Raw genomic sequence first — 11,918 nt, 5'->3', positions numbered from 1 at the left:
ATCACCTGTTTTCCCCTCTGCCCTCTGGGAAAAGATACAGAAGAATCAAAACAAGGACTAACAGATTAAAGAACAGTTTCTTCCCACAGGCAGTCAAATGCATAAATCCTCCTCCTTCCCTCCTTCTGCTCCCAAGCATTATCGAACAATAAACCAATGTCTCAGGTCTACAAGTGCGATAATACACACGAACACACCACACTGCATATTTGCACTAATCTGTAAACACCTCTCATATGTTCACACAAATCTTATACTGTTACACTTATGTTTATTATTCATATATCCTGATATACATTCATAGAGTATACAACAACACTATGTATACTGTATTCTGCACTGTTGTTCTTGTTCAATTTGCTCCAGTGTATACAATATTTTGCACTAACCATTGTATATATTACCTTTTGGAATACCTCTCTTCTTGTTTATTTTATTTTTTTTATTTGTATTTGTTTATTATGCCAAAACCTTGTGAGCTGCTAAACAGTCTTTCGTTGTTCAAAACAATGACAATAAAAATCTATTCTATTCTATTCTAATTTATTTGTGCTAACCGTATGTTAGTTAGCTCTCTGATGGAGAATACTGCAGCAACTGGAGGTGTGCATCCAGACTCTAGAGAGGGTTAGTGAGAGTGAGAGCAGCATAGTTTTGGCATTGGAGCCCTCACAGCGGGGCGAATGGGTGACAACTCAGCAGCATAATCACAAAGCCAAAGCTAACGCTAAGGCTCACCCACGGGAGTACCACTCCTCTCCATGTCACGTGTCTAACAGGTTTGCTCTCCTCAGTGAAGCACCCACTGAGAAACCTGAAAGAGCAGTTGTTATAGGAGACTCCATCTTAAGAACCTTGAAATTATCTAGTCCTTTAGGGGCACCAGCAGCACTAGTTAGGTCTATACCGGGAGCCAGGGCACCAGACATAGCAGGTAATCTTAGGGTCTTAGGAAAGCATAGGTTTTCAAAGATAGTTATTCATGTAGGAGCTAATGATATATGCCTTCATCAGTCAGAGGTTACTAAGAGTAACATTGTAGAGGTGTGTAAATTAGCGAAGGCGATGTCCAATGCTGTAGTATGCTATGGCCCCATCCCAGTGCGGCATGGCGATGTAGCTTACAGCAGGTTATGGTCGCTGAACTGCTGGATGCCCAGGTGGTGCTCCGAAAACAATGTGGGTTTTACAGAATAATCGGAGTAGTTTTGTGGGCAAGGTTGGACTGTTGAGTCTCAGAGCAGGCCTGTCAGTGGCAATCGGTGACAATCCAGAGCCAAGGCCAGGGAGCAGACAAGCAGGGTAAACCGACCGAGTGAGTCATCACTCAGGTTCCAACATATTGAGACTGTGTCTGTTCCTCGAGCTAAACAAAAATGTAGAAATACTCAGAAAGTTACCTAGTAACCTAATTAACATAAAATTAAATCATACCAAAAGCACAGCCAGCACCTTTAATCTGAAACTAGGACTGTTGAATATTAGATCTTTACATCTAAAGTGCTTATTGTTAATAAAACTATAATTGATCAGGAGTTTAATGTACTGTGTTTAACAGAAACATGGATTAAACCAAATGAGTATGTAGCATTAAATGAAGCTAGTATGCCCGGATACAGTTATATACATCAGCCTCTTCTAACTGGCAGAGGAGGTGTCACAGTTATTTATAATAATAATCTAGGCATCACATAAAAACCTAGTCATAAATTTAATGAATTTGAAGTTCTTTATACCAATATAACATACGTAGCCACAAAAAATAAGTCTATCCAGACAATTCTGCCAATTATTATTATTCGACTAATGGTTGTGATAATTCTGCTGTTGATGATCACAGTAGCAATGATAATTTTGATGAGACTCTTCAGGATGGACCACAACATGGCATATTTATGGATACATGCTTACAACCAGTTGACATTGTACAAGAGCTCAGCATATTGAAGGAGATTTATCTGTAGCCCCTGCAGAAGGAAACAGTTCAAAAAGATTGATAAATGATGCAACTAATATTTTGATGCAACTAATGATGCAACTAATGAAGCCAAATGTTTTCTAGTTCTGTTTCCCAAAGGGACAGGTACTTTCCATGACAAAAGGGAAGAAAAACTAACATTGAACAGGTATTTAAATGCAAGGATACTAAATGCAGATGGAAGATTTGCTAGAAACCTGGATTACATCTTTTATGGACAATATTTATCTGAACAAATTCTGGCAAGGTGTTCAGAACGACTTATTTGTTACGGTCAGACAGCTGGGTATCCCTACATGGTTTTGTTCATTTTACTTAGCTGATTTGCTATGGACAGAAATGATGGAAAGTATCCTGAAACATGAGGACAGAGGACCATGCCCAGATTCTCTGGACTGTTCTGCACTGTTAATAAAAAAAGACATCTGTAAGGATGTTTGTTCATTGATTTCATCATTTTCTGAAGCATGTGGTTATGTCAGAAGCACAACCAATTGGCAAAATAATTTTCTACAGAGTAGAATTTTAGCAACATGGATCACCACACACATCGTTTTGGGTGGAAGATGTCCCTAAAATTGTTAAAATCATGAAGAAGATGTTGTTGCATTTATTGATTGTTTTATAACCTGTGAAATGCCACCTGCTGCGGAGAAGGAAATATTTGAAATTTTTGAGAAGAAGACATTCAAAGACATGCGAAAAGAAAGGGACAAATTGGAGATTTAACCTTTTACACCATCCAAGCTGCTATACATTTATTACAAGATGTGAACAATATGACAGGAAAAAGGAGGAACATGATGCTAAATGTGAGGAAACTAAACAATCTGCAGTAGACAGCAGTAAAGGACCTGAAATAGACAAACATAAAATAGAAGCTATAATGAAAAATGTGCAAGAAGTTTTCCTACATAGTAAAGAAAATTTGATTCTGTTAATTCTTTATTTGGTTCAGTTGGTATAAACCAAGAAATATTTGAAATGGCTTACAAGAAAATGATTATAAATGAATGTAGTTTTAAAGAGAAAACATACATGTGATGTATGGATAAATCAGTATAACAAAGACCTTTTGCACTGTCGGAATGCAAATATGGATATTCATTTTGTGGTTGATACATATCGTATTTCTTCATTCTGTATATTATTTTCTTATATTTCCAAAGCAGAAAGAAACATGGGGCTACTATTGGCATGTGCTCAATTTTTCTCATCAAGGCAATCCTGATGAAGCAGTGTTTTCTTACATGATCAGGAAGTTTGTGCACAAGAGATTGTATATTCGTCTTACCAGCATAAAACTAAAAGAGGGATCATGCAAAGTGAAATTCATACCAATTGGACAAGATACAGTTAGAATGAGTCTAATACTCAATGTGATTCAACAGCAATCTGAGAACAGAAATGAGAAAAGTGAAAACATATAGATGCTCAGCATGACAGACAGATATAAATGTAGACCAAAAACACAACATTTTGCTGAAATGTGTTTGGCAGTCTTTGCATCTGAGTATAGAGTATTGTGCAAACCTGAAAGCTCTTCCACTGACTGCATAAAGTTGGACAAAGGACTTGAATTTGTGAAGACAAGATCACATACAGATGCTGCTGTTGGCTATGTTTGTTTTTCACCTATGAAAAATCCAGAGAAATATTATCAAGGCATATATTCAGACTGTCAACTGTACCCTTTCAACTTCATCACTTATGAGGAATTTTCTAATAATTTTATTTTATAGTGGCTTTGTGAAATTTACCGATGGTCATGAACTGTGTTCTGTGAAAATAACAGTTGACTCAAACATGGCATTATTTGAAAAAGAAGCTACAGACAAGGCACAATGGTCCAATGGAAGATGCATGGGCATAAATCTGTCCAGAAAGTGAAGCTGAATGTTTGGAGTGCCTTCTGAGCAAGAATAGGGAATACTCGGAAGAGTATTCTAGAAGACACTATGGATGTTATACCTGATTCACTGCCTAATGCTTCATAATTTATTGCTTAATACATCGTGCATCTCAGTTTAGGCCTTGTGTTAAGCAAAATCACAATGCACTTTCTTTAGACCCCGAATGAAAAACAATCTTTTATAAAATTCACGAGTGGTGTTTGAAAATGCAAATGGTCAAAACCCAGAACCATTTCGTGTGTTTATATCAGGTTCTGGGGGAGTTGGAAAGTCAGTGTTGATTAAAGCGATAAAGTATGAAGCCTCACAAATCTTATCTTGGCTGTCCAATAAGCAGGATGAAACACATGTGATTCTAACAGCACCAGTGGGTGTAAGTGCATATAATATCAACGTAGCAACAATACACAACTGCTTTTCTATTGATATATATTTTTCTAAGATACAACACAGCCTTATCGACCACTTGGAGATGAAGAAGTAAGCTTCCTAAGAGCTAAGCTAGGAAATGTTCAGATACTGATAACTGATGAAATTCCCATGGTTAATCACAAACTTTCTGCATATATTCATGATAGACTATAGAGTATATATTCTTATACTCTCTCTACTACTTCTTATGTTTACACCTATTCAGCAACTAATATTGTACTCTTTTTGCTCTATTGTCACTGGATTCACTTTCTAATAGAACTGTGTACTGGTTGGTGTTGCACTGGGACTTAGTGTGCCCATTGTCTATCTCAGTAGTCATTGTACTGTCTTGTGCTGTCTGCATATATTTGCACTTGTGCACTTTATCTAAAAAATTTATGTAATCCCTTGTAGTTCTGTTGTTCTGTGTTTGTCTTATGTAGCACCTTGGTCCTGGAGGAACGTTGTTTCATTTCACTATGTACTAACCGGCTGTATATGGTTGAAATGACAATAAACTTGACTTGATTTGAATAGACAGAGACCGAACAAACAAACAGGTGAATATTCACCTTTTGGAGGTGTTTCTGTAATTGCAGTTGGAGATTTCTTTAAAAGGAAATTTTGAATTTTTGGTAAAATATATTTTCTCTAGCTGAACTTACAGATATTATGCAACAAAAAGACCTAAACTTTGCACAGTTGCTGAACTGTCTGATGAAATGAAAAAAGAAAAACATGAATACTTGCTACATGATATCAACATGTTGAAACAATGTGAAACAGGTGAAGAAGATAGCATCTCTTGATATCGTTTTGCAACAAACAGTGAGGTAGATGAGCAGAATTGGAACATGTTGCACAAAATATGCTCTGATGTTATTACCAACATAGCACAAGATGGGTTGGTAAAACTGAACGATTGCAAACAAAAAAGGATCATTATGCCAAAGTTTATAAAACATAGAAAACTAGAAATAGGCATTAACACCCGTGTGATGTTGCTTAAAAACATTGATGTTTCAGTTGGTCCAGTAAATGGCATATTTGGTACAGTGAATGATTGGACTTTAAATATTGAAGACAAATTTCCATCAAGAATATATATTATTTTCTATGTTTTATGATTATGATATGATTGATAAAGCACTTACAGCTAAACAGTCATATTTAAAACCTGGCCTGGAAAAAGCAACATCGATTAAACCAGAAGTATCACACTGGTGGAACATGTCAGCAGTTTCCCCTGTGATTATCATAGGATTCCTCAGTACACAGAATTCAAAGCCTCACAGCAGAAAAAGCAGTAATATCACTCAAAAAATATTCACAGCAGGACAAGCCTATGTATCATTAAGTCGTGCAAGAACTAGAAGGACTAGAATTATTGAAGATTTCGGAAATGATGTTATACAGTGGTGCATGAAAGTTTGTGAACCCTTTAGAATTTTCCATATATCTGAATAAATATGACCTAAATCACCAGATTTTCACACAAGTCTTAAAAGTAGACAAAGAGAACCCAATTAAACAAATGAGACAAAAATATTATACTTGGTCATTTATTTATTGGGGAAAATGATCCAATATTACAGATCAGTGAGTGGCAAAAGTATGCGAACCTCTAGGATTAGCAGTTAATTTGAAGGTGAAATTAGAGTCAGGTGTTTTCAATCAATGGGATGACAATCAGGTTTGAGTGAGCACCCTGTTTTATTTAAAGAACAGAGATCGATCAAAGTCTGATTGTCACAGCACGTTTGTGGAAGTGTATCATGGCACAAATGAACGAGATTTCTGAGGACCTCAGAAAAAGAGTTGTTGATGCTCATCAGGGTGGAAAAGGTTAAAAAAAACATCTCTAAAGAGTTTGGACTCCACCAATCAACAGTCAGATTGTGTACAAATTCAGGAAATTCAAGACCATTGTTACCCTCCCCAGGAATGGTCGACCAACAAAGATCACTCAAAGAGCAAGACATGTAATAGTCTGCGAGGTCACAAAGGAACCCAGGGTAACTTCTAAGCAACTATAAAGGACTCTCACTTTGGCTAATGTTAATGTTCATGAGTCCACCATCAGGAGAACACTGAACAACAATGGTGTGCATGGCAGGGTTGCAAGGAGAAGGCCATTGCTTTACAAAAAGAGCATTGCTGCCTGTCTGCAGTTTGCTAAAGATTAAATGGACAAGCCAGAAGGCTTTTCAAAAAAATTTTTGTGGCCAGATGAGACCAAAATAGACCTTTTTGGTTTAAATGAGAAGCGTTATGTTTAGAGAAAAGAAAACACTGCACTCCAGCATAAGAACCTTATTCACACTTTTTTTCATTCTTGTTTGATGTAACCTTTAACTGAAGCTCTTATATGCATGATCCTGCACCTGTATATGCATGATCTTTTGCAATAAGCTGCTGCCACATGATTGGCTTGTATTTACATGTTCATTGTGAGGACAAATCCTGAAAATAGTATATACACTAAGGAAGAAGACTGTTATCCACAGTTCACAGTTCCTACTGTAGGGACACCTTACACCTTCATATTCATTTGAAGACCTCTCACAAACCCCTAACATGCACACACCCATACAGAAGTCCCTGCAGTGACTACAATTGCATGGAAGGAAGAACAACATATATCTACACTTATGGATCACCAAATTTGATATATGCATTGCAGAAAGCATTTTGACTGTTGCAGTATGGAAAAGTATGTAACTATGATTGCATAGACCCTTTACATAAACAAAGACCAAAAACTATACTACCCCTGCATTTTGTTTACACTGTTTTGTCTGTAATAGCATTACAAACTTCTTACTTTTTTGCATATTGTTGTGGTTGCACTATTCAGTATACCACTATATGTACCACTCTTGATAACCGAGTATTTCTATTTTTGGTACACTGTCTTGTATTGTCGTGTAATTTGTTTTGTTTACTCTAAGGTTTTGTTGGCTCTTTTGATGCTACTGGAACACATTATATAATGGGTTTATGTTGTCTGATGCTCTTGATTTTACTTAAGATGTATGTGATTTTCTTTGTTCTCTAATCCTGACCATTTACAAAGCTGGTATTTCTTTCAGTTTAATTGGATGGATATTAAACAGGCTGTACTCCATTTTCTGTGCCTTTTGCTTCATTGGATTCAGCTTTTTCTTTGTGATAACTATAGGGTATGTTTCACTGTATGTATTCATAAAACTTTAAGGTTAATTATTCTAATTATGACCTGTTAAATGAGTATAATTTTATACTATGTAGTACCAGTGCGTCGTGTCAGTGGCAAAGTCCAATTCCCACGATGCACCTCCGATTACTAACATTAACGCTTTGGACTACAAACACCCACATGCCACATTCAATGTCACATTCACAGTCACCCGATTACTAATTGCACACACCTGGACTCAATCACCACCACACACTACTTAAGAATGCTCCACACTCATCCACACCCTAAAGTATTCGTTCAGCTCTGTGTTTTCACCTGACGTACCAAGCCGTTGTTCATGTTTGCTAATTCTTGTTTTGACCCTTGTCTGGTTCATTGTTCTGTGATTCTTGCCTTGCTCTTGGATAATCTGTTTACACATTGCCTCAATGTAAAAATCTCTAAGGTTCACCAAAAAAGTGCTCCTTGACACCAGCCCTGTTGAAAATATGCAAATCAGCCAAACACCAAGTTTCTCGGTTTCCAGTGCGCCCAGTCCAGCTGCAGCCACTTCCCCCGAAGTAGTGGGCTATGTGCCATTCACACCCGCCTTTGGTGAGTCCGTCCAAATATTTGTCTCCTCAAGCTTTCTTGATTCCTGTTCAGATAAAACACTCAGAAGGTGTTTCTGGCCTTACAGCTCTGATCAATTCCGGTGCTGCTGGTAACTTCACTGTCTGAACTATTGCCGAAAAGCTCAGTCTTCAGCCTGTCCTGTATCCCCTGCATATGCAAGCCTTAGATGGGGCTCCCATAAGAGGAGTGTCCATCATGCATAGCACAGAACCTCTCCAACTACAAGTCAGTGCATTGTATCAGCAATAGTGATCTCCTTGCTAATCACTATTGCATCCAAGTATCCCAGTGTCCTTGGTTTCCCCTGGATGCAGAGGCACAATCCCCATATCTCATGGATGGAGAGAGAAATCATAAGCTGGTTGTCTCATTGTCTCGAGTCATGTCTCCAAGCACCCGCAGTGTTAATAGCATCTACTTTCATCAAAAGTCTGGAGTCATCCCACTCAGTTCCAATCACTTCAGAATATAAGGAGTGTCAGGAAGTAAAAGCCAGTGGTCTCCCTCCTCACTGCCCTTATGACTGCACTATTGATCTCCTGCCACAAACCATGCCCCCTAGGACCTGGTTCACCCTCTCTGCCACTGAAAACCATGCAGGAGTACATCTCAGAAGCATTGTCTCAAAGGTACATCAGACCCTCTACATCCCCAGCATCTGACGGCTTCTTTTTTTCTCAAAAAGAAGGGAGGTGGCCTTAGTCCATGTATTGATTGTCAAGGACTTAATCAGATCATGGTCAAGTATCGTTACCCTCTACCATTAAGGATTTGCAATGATTCTTGGGCATCGCAAACTTCTACCAACGCTTCATCAGTCTTCAGTTCCATTACTAGCCCTCTGCCTGCCCTGTTGAGGAAAGGGGCTAAAAGGCTGAAATGGACTCCGGAGGCTGAGCGGGCTCTGCAGAACCTGAAGGAGGCTTTCATCACGGCACCCATCCTCAGACACCCTGATCCAGCGAAGCCCTTTTTCGTCAAAGTGGATGCCCAAGACACCGGAGTAGGTGCCATTCTCTCGCAGCAATCCTGTGAGAAACCTAAATTGCACCAAGTGGCCTTCTATTCTAAGAAACTCACACCAGTGGAACAGAATTATGATGGGAACTGTTGCCGAATAAACTGTCCCTAGAAGAATGGAGAAATTGACTTGAGGGCGCTCTTCATCCTTTCATCATATGGATTCATCATTTGTGATTCATAATCACAAAATCACATTTGTGATTCATAATCACAAAACCGTATGAGTATCTGAGAACAGTGAAATGCCTAAATTTCTCATCAAGCTCGATGGGCCCTGTTTTTCACTTGTTTCCAATTCAGCCTCGTATTTAGACTTGGTTCTAAGAATGGCAAAGCTGACGCCATTTCTTGTGTTCACCCAGCGTTCCCCAGACAAGAACATGATGACCCCGTACTTCCTGAATCACGCTTTGTAGGTGCTCTTACATAGATCAAGATCACCACCACACACTACTTAAGCACCCTCCACACTCATTCATAGTATTTGTTCAGCTCGGTCTTTTCAACTGATTTACCAAGCCTGTTTGCTGATTCTGGTTTTGACCCTTGTTTGGTTCATTATTTTGTGATGCTTGCCTTGCTCTTAGATAATCTGTTTGCATATTGCCTGATCTCTTGCCTGTTTTTTGACCTTGATCTCTGCTTTACAATTTGGATTTGTTTTTTATTGCCAGTTCTTTAAATAATAATAATAATTATATACAGCTATGTATAATATTTAACCATGTATAACAAAAAAAAGCAGATTGATAGATAGATAGATACACCAAACACGTGGGTTCTCTCGGGGTGAATGTGAGTCTCCGTGGATGGGTTTTGCAAAGGAAAAAAAATCTCAAGGTTTTTTGGACAGTGCACTCTTTGCTTGTCCTCCCCTGGATGCAAGCCTTCTCCATATGATCACTGGGAGATCTCTCAAAGGGGCCGAACCTTGAAACCAAGTGCCAATCCTTGAAAAAGTAATGAACATGACTGGCATCTCAAATTTAAACATATCAGTGCCAGTCACACAGAATGCTTTGATCTGCAGTAGTCTTTCAGGAACTGACTTACCTCTTCCTAAAGTACTTAAGTTAGCACTTACAAAACCAAAAAAAAAAAAAAAAAACCCCAACAGAGTTTTGAACTGATGGTATTCCTAGCTTGTGACTTAGTGAGCCAGTATCAGAATATATTTATGATAGACTTTAAAGCACTTTTGTAAGTTGCTCTGGATAAGGGCGTCTGCCAAATGCCATAAATGTAAATGTAAATGAATCCATAACAGTTTAACAGAACTAGAATAGTAATTATTGTTAAAAAAGGACGTATAAGATTATATTTGCTTATTTGCATTTGTGTTATTTAGAGGTCCAGATATCTAGCTGTTGCAACCTTCTTTAGTGAAGCTAGCTAACGCAGGACAGACCAACAGATGAAATGAAAATAATAGAACATACAAATATATACTTCAATAACAGACAGCTGTGCTGACTCCCCAAACTTTGCAGACATTGTCAGAACCAGGTCCATTGAATTCATAGATTTTTTTTTTTTTTGGATGTTTTGATATATATATTTTTTGATAATTATTGAGTTTCTCACTCTCATGAGTACTTTGACATTGATATTGTAGAGATTGGCAAAAGATCCTAGGACTAGTCAACAAAATTAGATTTCATGTATCATGCAAATTATCACAAACTCCTTTGAATTAATTGATGTGTGTTTCACTGAATTTTCATGTTGTTTACAAATGTCAACATGTTTTCGATAATTATTGAGGGTCACACTCTGCTGAGTAGATTGAAACCAAAATTGTGAAGATAGGACAAAAATCCTAGGACTAAAACTAAAAGTAGGTTTTGCATATTATGCAAATTATCTAAAAATCAGGGCAGAGCTCAATGCTTCTTGGGGCTTTAAAGAATTTTCACTGTATGATTACAATATTCGAGAGATGAGGCAAAACATAAAATGCTTCGCCCTAGAGCCACCATTAGGATGATCAGGATTGTCTCTCTTACCCGAGTAGTAAGAGAGTGTACTACGGTTTGGTCTGCATAATCAGTTTTAATGGAGGAAAATACGAAGAAGAGGAAGAAATATACCTGCAAGCGGTGATCTGTGGAGGCCAAGCACCATGTGCAGATCGCACAACAGGTAGCTAGTTCTAGAATTTCTCCAATTTATTTCTCCTAAAATATATTTATCTTTGCAACGGTTGCTGTTTAGGGACACTGGACACCACTGTGCTATCGAACAACTAGCTAATCTCAGTAACATTTAACTTCATTCACATGCAGTTTCACTTACATTTATGTGTTGATATCCTCCTGACAAGACGCTGCTTCAGAGTTTTCACTGGAGCATAAGAGCCCAAACACTACTCTGTACTCAGATGCTCCGCTGTAGGGCTTCTGTCCACAAAATGAAGTCAACCGGTGGTTTCTTTAGATTCAAAGCTTTTAACCAAAGCCAAAGAGTTTCTTCATTTTTAGGAGGTGGTGGAGATCTACGGCATCTCATATCCACATTCAGCTTTGGTGCGTGCTTTGTTGTAAAACACACCTGCTCTGGTAAAACTTTTCTTTTGTGGTAGTTATTAAGACAATATCAAACTGCACATACAATACCAGTTTTCCAAGAATCCATAACTATTAACATTAAATATGAGACATTAAATGGCACTGTCAGTTGATGCTGTGACAAAAATACACCAGTTGGCTGAAATAACAGGAAACAGCTAACTGGAGATTTTACTCAAAACCATCGAACAGACCATGGAAACAAGTCCATGGGAACAAGTCCATGG

This window comes from Pangasianodon hypophthalmus, chromosome 8, assembly GCF_027358585.1.
Source record: "Pangasianodon hypophthalmus isolate fPanHyp1 chromosome 8, fPanHyp1.pri, whole genome shotgun sequence".
Taxonomy (NCBI): Eukaryota; Metazoa; Chordata; class Actinopteri; order Siluriformes; family Pangasiidae; genus Pangasianodon; species Pangasianodon hypophthalmus.
Note: the sequence above shows the minus strand (reverse complement) of the source record.